The sequence below is a fragment of the Sycon ciliatum genome, chromosome 9 (assembly GCF_964019385.1).
Source record: "Sycon ciliatum chromosome 9, ocSycCili1.1, whole genome shotgun sequence".
NCBI classification, from domain to species: domain Eukaryota; kingdom Metazoa; phylum Porifera; class Calcarea; order Leucosolenida; family Sycettidae; genus Sycon; species Sycon ciliatum.
In genome coordinates, this window is record NC_088651.1 from 1,943,346 (window position 1) to 1,952,660 (window position 9,315).

The window sequence follows — 9,315 nt, forward strand, 5'->3', positions numbered from 1 at the left end:
CCAATCGCATTACACAACTAGGCGCAGGGCGTTGCGCAGCGCTATACATGCGAACACTGAGCTGAGAAATGGGTCAAGGCGCAAATTTGAGCGCCGCGACTGGAATCCATCCAGCAGGAGTCTGTACTGTTGTCACCGTGCAAACATGTGCATAATTATAATATGAGCACGTACATAAAAAAATATCTCACGAAATCTGGTGGTACACTTGACTCAACTTTGTGTGAATAACGACACTCGGCCGAGCATCAGGAAAGTGCCCTTATTGGCGAAGTGTCCTTATACTCGAAGTCCCATTTGAATGTATGTAAAACTGTGTTTTGTATAGTATGACATGCATATCAGAATGAAGCTCTTTTCTTGCTCTGTCGATGTGTACTTTATTTTCATTAGTTTGAGGGAAAGACACAAACGGTATTTTGAAACGGTATTTTCATATTACAATTGAAAGAAACTAAAAAGTCAATTTGCAAGGCAAATCGATTGAACAATTTGCCTTTCCAGCCATCTACAGGGACATGTACGTAACTGTACATTGGATAAACCTTGTTTTAGTTCACACATGTGGTTGGTTTGACAGCATGAAACAAGTTGGAGCACACTGTGTTCGGAAACAGTGACCTTACTACGACCATCCACAGTTGGTAGAGCCCCAGTCCGTTGGGACCATCTGAACCGTATGGGTGATAAACCCGGTTCTGACCCTCAATATGCTGGGAAAGTTTTTTTTTGACTTTTATAGACTTCTCCTAACATCAGTCGTGTATTCTGTGATTCTGATGTCGTCCTGATAGTCATAAAATAGTAGCTATTTTAACCTGAATTCTTTTCGAAATTATAGTTAGTATAATTGGGTTGAAATTGTTCAAGTAACGTGTCATGTTTTATGCGGCCATAGCTTGGCGTTAATGTTCTAGGAGAAATGTACTGCTGTTATGTGTTATCACTTTGTCCTTCCTTTATTCTTTCTCTTGTTTGTTCATTTTCATTTGCAAGTCTATTGTTAGCACACGCATTCGCGCTTACTCTCGCTTTCATTATTTTTCTTAACTCTTTATTTCTTCCAACTTCTGCCCATGGCGTCGCTCTCTCAGCTCTTCAGCCGACAACAGTTACTGCCACCACCATGACACTGTTGTGAGAAGGTGCTCTCTGTAGACGAGGTTGGTGATGTCCTGACGCGACCATGGTGTCCTCCACCTTGTTTCATGCTGTCAAACCAACAACATGATTGTACATGTACAAATAATTATGATGATTACTGTACAATCATATACAACTACATGTACATGTAGTTGTGCTGGTCACTTCAACCTTTTTTGAGTCTCGCACGGCCATACCTTGGCTTGGGTTCAGTAGGACGGAAGTTAAAGGGGAAGTTAAGGCAAAAATCAAAATTTCACCAGTTGTAGTCTTCGGGGTGCTGAGTCGAATTGTCGTGGTCCGAGGAAGCTGAGACGCTCCCTTCCTACTTGAATCCCAATCGAACTCGCGCACTTCCACCGAAACTGGGTGACTGCGCCCTACTAGATGGGGATTTGTATGCAAAATGTCACTAAAAGCGCCATTTCGTTCTTATAAAAGCACGGATGACCGCGATTGGCCCATATGTTGTAGTCTTTTGGACACTGAGTCGATTGCTTTTGGTCCGAAAAGGCTGCGATGCACCGTTCCTCCTTTATTCCCAATCGAACATGGTTGAACAAGTGGTCACGTGCTCCTGCGTATGCCAGTCACCTGGTCACCGTGCCTGCAGGGTACAACTTACTAGCCTGTTTGACCTTTTTTGGGTGCAGTCCTGTCACTCGAGTTGAACCTTGGTGTGAAAGTTGTCGCCTGCTGACGTGGTGACCAGGTGATTTGGGCACCCAGGAGCACGTGACCGTTTGTTCAACCATGTTCGATTGGGAATATAGGAGGAACGCTGCATCGCAGCCTTTTCGGACCAAAACCAGTCGACTCAGCGTCCAAAAGACTACAACATATGGGCCAATCGCGGTCATCCGTGCTTTTATAAGAACGAAATGGCGCTTTTAGTGACATTTTGCATACAAATCCCCATCTAGTAGGGCGCAGTCACCCAGTTTCGGTGGAAGTGCGCGAGCTCGATTGGGATTCAAGTAGGAAGGGAGTGTCTCAGCTTCCTCGGACCACGACCATTCGACTCAGCACCCCGAAGACTACAACTGGTGAAATTTTAATTTTTGCATTAACTTCCCCTTTAACTTATACTCAGTAGCGCAGCTCTCCATTCGGTCCGTCAGTCTGCCCTTGGGCATTTACGGAAAATGAAAGAAGAAAGAGACACGTGAGTTCAGCATGTCCGCTTCATGTCAGGATTATGAAGTAAGTGTCAGTCAGTGGTTTTGTGGAGAAGTGTTGAGAAAAAAAAGAAAAAATCCTTCGAGCCGGATTTGAACCAGCGACCTAAAGATGACTGCACATCCCAGTGATGCGCACACTACAGTCTTCCGCTCTACCAACTGAGCTATCGAAGGCCACGGGATACACGAAGGGTAGCACTACACAAAAAGTTCATACCCTCTCATCTCCAGGACTGTACAATCCTGAAGTGGGATTCACATAAGCTTTTCCGCTGAGATGTGATGTGCAATGCGACGGCGCTCGGAAAATCCCCAAAATTGTAAACAGTGCGCAGCTCTCACAATTGGCCCATTGAAGAGGTTGAGCTTTGCTCAACTTTCACGAGTTCGCACCACACTGCCGGGTTGCATCACACGTCGCATCGCAAAAAAAGCAAGTCATTTGTTCCATTATAGCATTGAGTTAGACACTCAGTGAAGTATCGTATTTTTCGGAGTACATGCAGCACTTTAAACGCCAGTAATTCATTTTGAACAAGTCAATACGTCTTGTACTACTGTCGTGGACATGGAAATCCGGTCGCAGGGCGCTAGCCATGCAGCTATAGCATGTATTAATTGTTACGCGCTGGTGCTGGTCGCATAGGATCAACATGTACACTGCATGCAATAACTTACATTCTGTACGCGCTGAGGGCGCCGGCCCCGGTCAATCGACTGGATTTCCATGTCCGCGAAAGTACCATGATCAGATTTACGGTGAAAAATAGGGTAGATGTCTGCATTTCACGGCGAAAGTTCTGGGTGCAGCTTTTACTCCGAAAAACAACAACGGATAAATTGTCCTGGAAGGGGCTCGCTGATCAAGACTGTATCATTTGTCGGAGCAGTGAGACAGAGAGGACGCTTTGCTCTCAACGCTGCGTTGAAACTGATCCTCTGCGTACCAAGTTACGGTCCTTGGCAAGTAGTCATTGCACACAGCTACCAGTTCAATTGGCCGAGCTCCAAAATTCAAACAATTGTTTTGCTAAATATCTTTTTATATGCATCTGCAGACTGAAAAGAAAACAAAAAAGCAGGAAAAATGGGTCCGTCCGGGATTTGAACCCGGGACCTCTCGCACCCTAAGCGAGAATCATACCCCGGCCTAGACCAACAGACCAACTACAAGCGTCAGAGGAGTATTTGGCGCTGACAGATGTTCCGATGGCTGGTCGCCTTTTAAGAGGTTCCTGCGTTGAAAGGGGTGCAATACTGCTCAATGAAATCCAATCGCAATCCACAACTACGCGCAGGGCGTTGCCCAGCGCTATACCTGCGAACACTGAGCTGAGAAATGGGTTCCAGGCGCAAATTTGAGTGCCGCGACTTGAATCCATCGAGCAGGAGTCTGTACCGTTGTCACTGTACATACATGTGCATAATATATGAGCACGTACATAAAAAAAGATCTCACGAAATCTGGTTGTACAGGTACCTAACTCTCTTGACTCAACTTTGTGCGAATAACGACACTCGGCCGAGCATCAGGAAAGTGCCCTTATTCGCGAAGTGTCCTTATACTCGAAGTCCCATTTGAATGTATGTAAAACTGTGTTTTGTATAGTATGACATGCATATCAGAATGAAGCTATTTTCTTGCTCTGTCGATGTGTACTTTATTTTCACTAGTTTGAGGGAAAGACACAAACGGTATTTTCATATTACAATTGAAAGAAACTAAAAAGTCAATTTGCAAGGCAAATCGATTGAACAATTTGCCTTTCCAGCCATCTACAGGGACATGTACGTAACTGTACATTGGATAAACCTTGTTTTAGTTCACACATGTGGTTGGTTTGACAGCATGAAACAAGGTGGAGGACACAGCGTTCGGAAACAGTGACCTTACTACGACCATCGACAGTTGGTAGAGCCCCTGTACGTTGGGACCATCTGAACCGTATGGGTGTTAAACCCGGTTCTGACCCTCAATATGCTAGGAGAGTTTTTTATTGACTTTTATAGACTTCTCCTAACATTAGTCGTGTATTCTGTGATTCTGATGTCGTCCTGATAGTCATAAAATAGTAGCTATTTTAACCTGTATTCTTTTCGAAATTATAGTTAGTATAATTGGGTTTAAATTGTTCAAGTAGCGTGTCGTGTTTTATTCGGCCATAGCTTGGCGTTAATGTTCTAGGAGAAATGTACTGTTGTTATGTGTTATCACTTTGTCCTTCTTTCATTCTTTCTCTTGTTTGTTCATTTTTCATTTGCAAGGTTTTTTGTTAGCACACGCATTCGCGCTTGCTCTCGCTTTCAGTATTTTCTTAACTTTTTATTTCTTCCAACTTCTGCCCATGGCGTCCCTCTCTTAGCTCTTCAGCTGACAACAGTTACTGCCACCACCATGACACTGTCGTGAGAAGGTGCTCTCTGTAGACGAGGCTGGTGATGTCCCGACGCGACCATGGTGTCCTCCACCTTGTTTCATGCTGTTAAACCAACAACATGATTGTACATGTACAAATAATTATGATGATTAGTGTACAATCATATACAACTACATGTACATGTAGTTGTGCTGGCCACTTCAACCTTTTTTGAGTCCCGCACGGCCATACCTTGGCTTGGGTTCAGTAGGACGGAAGTTAACTTATAGTCAGTAGCGCAGCTCTCCATTCGGTCCGTCAGTCTGCCCTTAGGCATTTACGGAAAATGAAAGAAGAAAGAGGCACGTGAGTTCAGCATGTCCGCTTCATGTCAGGATTATGAAGTAAGTGTCAGTCAGTGGTTTTGTGGAGAAGTGTTGAGAAAAAAAAGAAAAAATCCTTCGAGCCGGATTTGAACCAGCGACCTAAAGATGACTGCACATCCGAGTGATGCGCACACTACAGTCTTCCGCTCTACCAACTGAGCTATCGAAGGCCACGGGATAGACGAAGGGTAGCACTACACAAAAGGTTCATACCCTCTCATCTCCAGGACTGTACAATTCCGCTGAGATGTGATGTGCAATGCGACGGCGCTCGGAAAATCCCAAAAATTGTAAACAGTGCGCAGCTCTCACAATTGGCCCATGGAAGAGGTGGAGCTTTGCTCAACTTTCACGAGTTCGCACCACACTGCCGGGTTGCATCACACGTCGCATCGCAAAAAAGCAAGTCATTTGTTCCAATAGCATTGAGTTAGACACTCAGTGAAGTATCGTATTTTTCGGAGTACATGCAGCACTTTAAACGCCAGTAATTCATTTGGAACAAGTCAATACGTCTTGTACTACTGTCGTGAACATGGAAATCCGGTCGCAGGGCGCTAGCCATGCACCTGTAGCATGTATTGTTATGCGCTGGTGCTGGTCGCATTGGATCAACATGTGCACTGCATGCAACAACTTACATTCTGTACTTGCTGACGGCGCCGGCCCCGGTCAATCGACTGGATTTCCATGTCCGCGACAGTACCATGATCAGATTTACGGTGGTAAATAGGGTATAGATGTCTGCATTTCACGGCAAACGTTCTGGGTGCAGCTTTTACTCCGAAAAAAAACAAAGATACATTGTCCTGGAAGGGGCTCGCTGATCAAGACTGTATCGTTTTTGTCGGAGCAGTGAGACAGAGAGGACGCTTTGCTCTCAACGCTGCGTTGAAACTGATCCTCTGCGTACCAAGTTACGGTTCTTGGCAAGTAGTCATTGCACACAGCTACCTGTTCAATTGGCCGAGCTCCAAAATTCAAACAATTGTTTTGCTAAATATCTTTTTATATGCACCTGCAGACTGAAAAGAAAACAAAAAAAGCAGAAAAAATGGGTCTGTCCGGGATTTGAACCCGGGACCTCTCGCACCCTAAGCGAGAATCATACCCCTAGACCAACAGACCAACTACAAGCGTCAGAGGAGTATTGGGCGCTGACATACTATGTAACGCAGAGATGTTTGGCGCTTATCTACAGCCACTGAAGTATGCGGAGCTGAAATATTTGGCGCAGCAAAATTCGGCGACTAGGCGAGACGAAAATATAATCGAGATTCCCGGGCAGTACCCATGTGAAATTGGTGCGAGCGGGCGAATTTTTTATTTGTTTAATTTTTTCCTATCTATGTGTATGTTCCTATCTATGCTGAACTATTTTTTACAGTATTATTCGATAATTCTTATTTGAAACTCGGGTATTGAGCCAATAATAAAAGTAGAAAGGAAAAGGACATATGGAAACGAGTTAAGAGTAACTCTCCACCATTGTAACTAGATACTATACAGTCAGAAAGTGCAACAACTAGGCACAAAACTGACAGAGTACTGAGACATTCGACGTCCTGACACCTAGCTTCAACACATCTCCGTAGCGCTAACCTACAGCCTTCCAACTTGGAAGGTTCAAGGTTATGGAAAGACCAAAGAGGGGAAGGCAAGCGCAACGAAAACGAGCACAAGCTACAGTCCCAACGGAACAAAGAATGTCGATTGTCACTGGACGATGACGAGACCAGTAGGTGATTGGACAAAGCGGTCTAACTACAATTCGAAGCAGCAAAGCAGCACACCACCCAACTTGGGTGGGTCAAAAATATCAAAGATAAGTTAAGAAGGGGGAAGCTTTGCGAGAACGAATTGTACAAGCCGAAATCTAAACTCCTACAGTACTCCTCATGCATGACATTGTGATGGACTAGTTGACTACAAAACAAGTTGTTTCACACGACGTACGTTTGGCCGTATGGTTCGTGACGGCTCATCAGGTGTGCAATTTGAAACTCGGGTATTGAGCCAATAATATAAGTAGAAAGGCACAACTAGGCACAAAACTGACAGAGTACTGAGACATTCGACGTCCTGACGCCTAGCTTCAACACATCTCCGTAGCGCTAACCTACAGCCTTCCAACTTGGAAGGTTCAAGGTTATGGAAAGACCAAAGAGGGGAAGGCAAGCGCAACGAAAACGAGCACAAGCTACAGTCCAAACGGAACAAAGAATGTCGATTGTCACTGGACGATGACGAGACCAGTAGGCAATTTGACAAAGCGGTCTAACTACAATTCGAAGCAGCAAAGCAGAACACCACCCAACTTGGGTGCGTAATTCTTATTCAATTTTGTTTACAGAAAACAGGTACCGTATTTCCCCGAATATAAGTCGCATCCCTATTTTCAGGTTTGAGCAATATTGATTTGATATATTGACTTCAGTAGTAAGTCACGCTGGATTGCAAGTCGCACCCCTTTTTATCCTTGAATTTTAGTGTAAAAAGGGGCGACTTATATTCGGGGAAATACGGTACGCGGTTTACCCGTTCAATTTTTCTGTATTTCCGCCAACGATGGCCCTGATCTGTACATCAGGGAGTCGTACAAGCCATTGTTTGTGTAACTTCCTGTCACAGATCTACTCGCCCGATCAGTACTGTACTTCGAAGTACATGTACATGTATATGAACTGTTAAAAAAATTGGCTTTGGCTAGATTTTGGTGCAGGAAGGCCTGGGAATCTCAATTTTTTGGTCTGGCCATACGTTCAAAGCGCTGAAACGGCTGCGCTCACCTGATTGGCGCTGAACTTGAGGGCGGCGAAATGGCATGGCATCTGGGAAACAACAAAACTCAAATGGCTGATCTCAGCTCTTTGTTGTTGAAGTGAAAAAAATTGACCAGCAGTGTCATTGGCATGCCCGCACTAGGCTCCTGTTTGGAGCACGAAAAGGAAGTTGAACGAGAGAGCTTGGAAGCTCAGGGCCCTACGCTATGCTTTTTTTGCTTTGATGACCTAGACAAAAGAAACATAGGGATGTTTTAAATTAAGAAAGGGTTTGCTCCCCACACCGGAGCTCGCGCTATTCCGCCGACTTTACTTGACACTTGACTGACTCACGACTGCCATCCAGAGCACACGAGAAGTCCATCGAACCTTCGACTCGGCAAACCTGCAAGAAAGCACCACTCCCTGCTCAATACACAGTGTTTCGGGGAATTTACCCCTCATCAGTTGAGCTTGAGTAGGCTGAGGAAGATTGTGCCTGAAGAGCACCACCTATATAGTGCTCTCCAGGCACAAACATCACCAGGGATACAAACTTACAGAGACGCTCCATTTCCAGCGCGACAAACACCTCGTTTTAAATTCTTATAAGTTTCTACTTTTTGTTTTTAGACATAACCTGGGATTCGAACCCGAACTATCGCCCTGCATGCATCCCCCGATAAACTTTGCATACATACTAATTCTTCCAAGTTGCTTCACACGTCATGATCTTGTATTTGAAAGCCCTATTTGAATATGCATTGTGGCCAGCCTTCTTCGCCTCGATGACCCTGACAAAAAAGCATACGGATGTTATAAATTCATATATATTTTTCCTTTTTTTAGACATAACCTGGGATTCGAACCCACACTATCGCCCTGCTTGCATCCCCCGATACATTTCGCATACATACTAATTCTTCCAAGTTGCTTCACGTTATGATCTTGCATTTGAAAGCCCTATTTGAATATGCATTGTGGCCAGCCGTCTTTGATGGCACGGTACGGTACGGGACAGGTACGGGACAGGTACGGGACATGTACGGGCGAGGGTAATACGACACCGTCTACCGCCTTGATGACCTAGCCAAAAAAAGCATAGGGATGTTATAAATTTTTAATTCTCCTATTTTTTAAGCATTACCTGGGATTCGAACCCGCACTATCGCCCTACATGCATTCCCCCATACACTTCGCATTCATACTAATTCTTCCAAGTTGCTTCACGTTATGATCTTGCGTTTGAAAGCCCTATTTGAATATTGCGGCCAGCTGTATGTGGCCAGCTGTGTTTGATGGTACGGTACGGTACGGGACACATACGGGATAGCGCCAGGCGTGATAAAAACACACAAACACACAAACAAACAAACACCAAACGAGAGAGCTTGGAAGCTCAGGGCCCTACGCTATGCTTTTATGCCTTTTTGCCTAGCTCATCGTACATGTTATAAGAACTGATGGAAATGTCTTTTTCCGTTGA

General features: G+C 44.7%; 4 non-coding genes across 4 annotated transcripts; all 4 read right to left on the reverse strand.

Annotated features, from left to right (window-relative positions):
- Positions 1 to 2,399: 2,399 nt before the first annotated feature.
- Positions 2,400 to 2,498, reverse strand: Trnay-gua (transfer RNA tyrosine (anticodon GUA)). The gene is made up of 2 exons: positions 2,462 to 2,498; positions 2,400 to 2,435 (listed from the first exon to the last, which is right to left on the reverse strand). It is a non-coding gene; the product is annotated as a tRNA-Tyr (tRNA).
- Positions 2,499 to 3,413: 915 nt separating this feature from the next.
- Trnap-agg (transfer RNA proline (anticodon AGG)) lies at positions 3,414 to 3,489 on the reverse strand. The gene has a single exon. It is a non-coding gene; the product is annotated as a tRNA-Pro (tRNA).
- A 1,649-nt stretch (positions 3,490 to 5,138) lies between these two features.
- Positions 5,139 to 5,237, reverse strand: Trnay-gua (transfer RNA tyrosine (anticodon GUA)). The gene is made up of 2 exons: positions 5,201 to 5,237; positions 5,139 to 5,174 (listed from the first exon to the last, which is right to left on the reverse strand). It is a non-coding gene; the product is annotated as a tRNA-Tyr (tRNA).
- An 886-nt stretch (positions 5,238 to 6,123) lies between these two features.
- On the reverse strand, positions 6,124 to 6,195 carry Trnap-agg (transfer RNA proline (anticodon AGG)). The gene has a single exon. It is a non-coding gene; the product is annotated as a tRNA-Pro (tRNA).
- Positions 6,196 to 9,315: the final 3,120 nt, after the last annotated feature.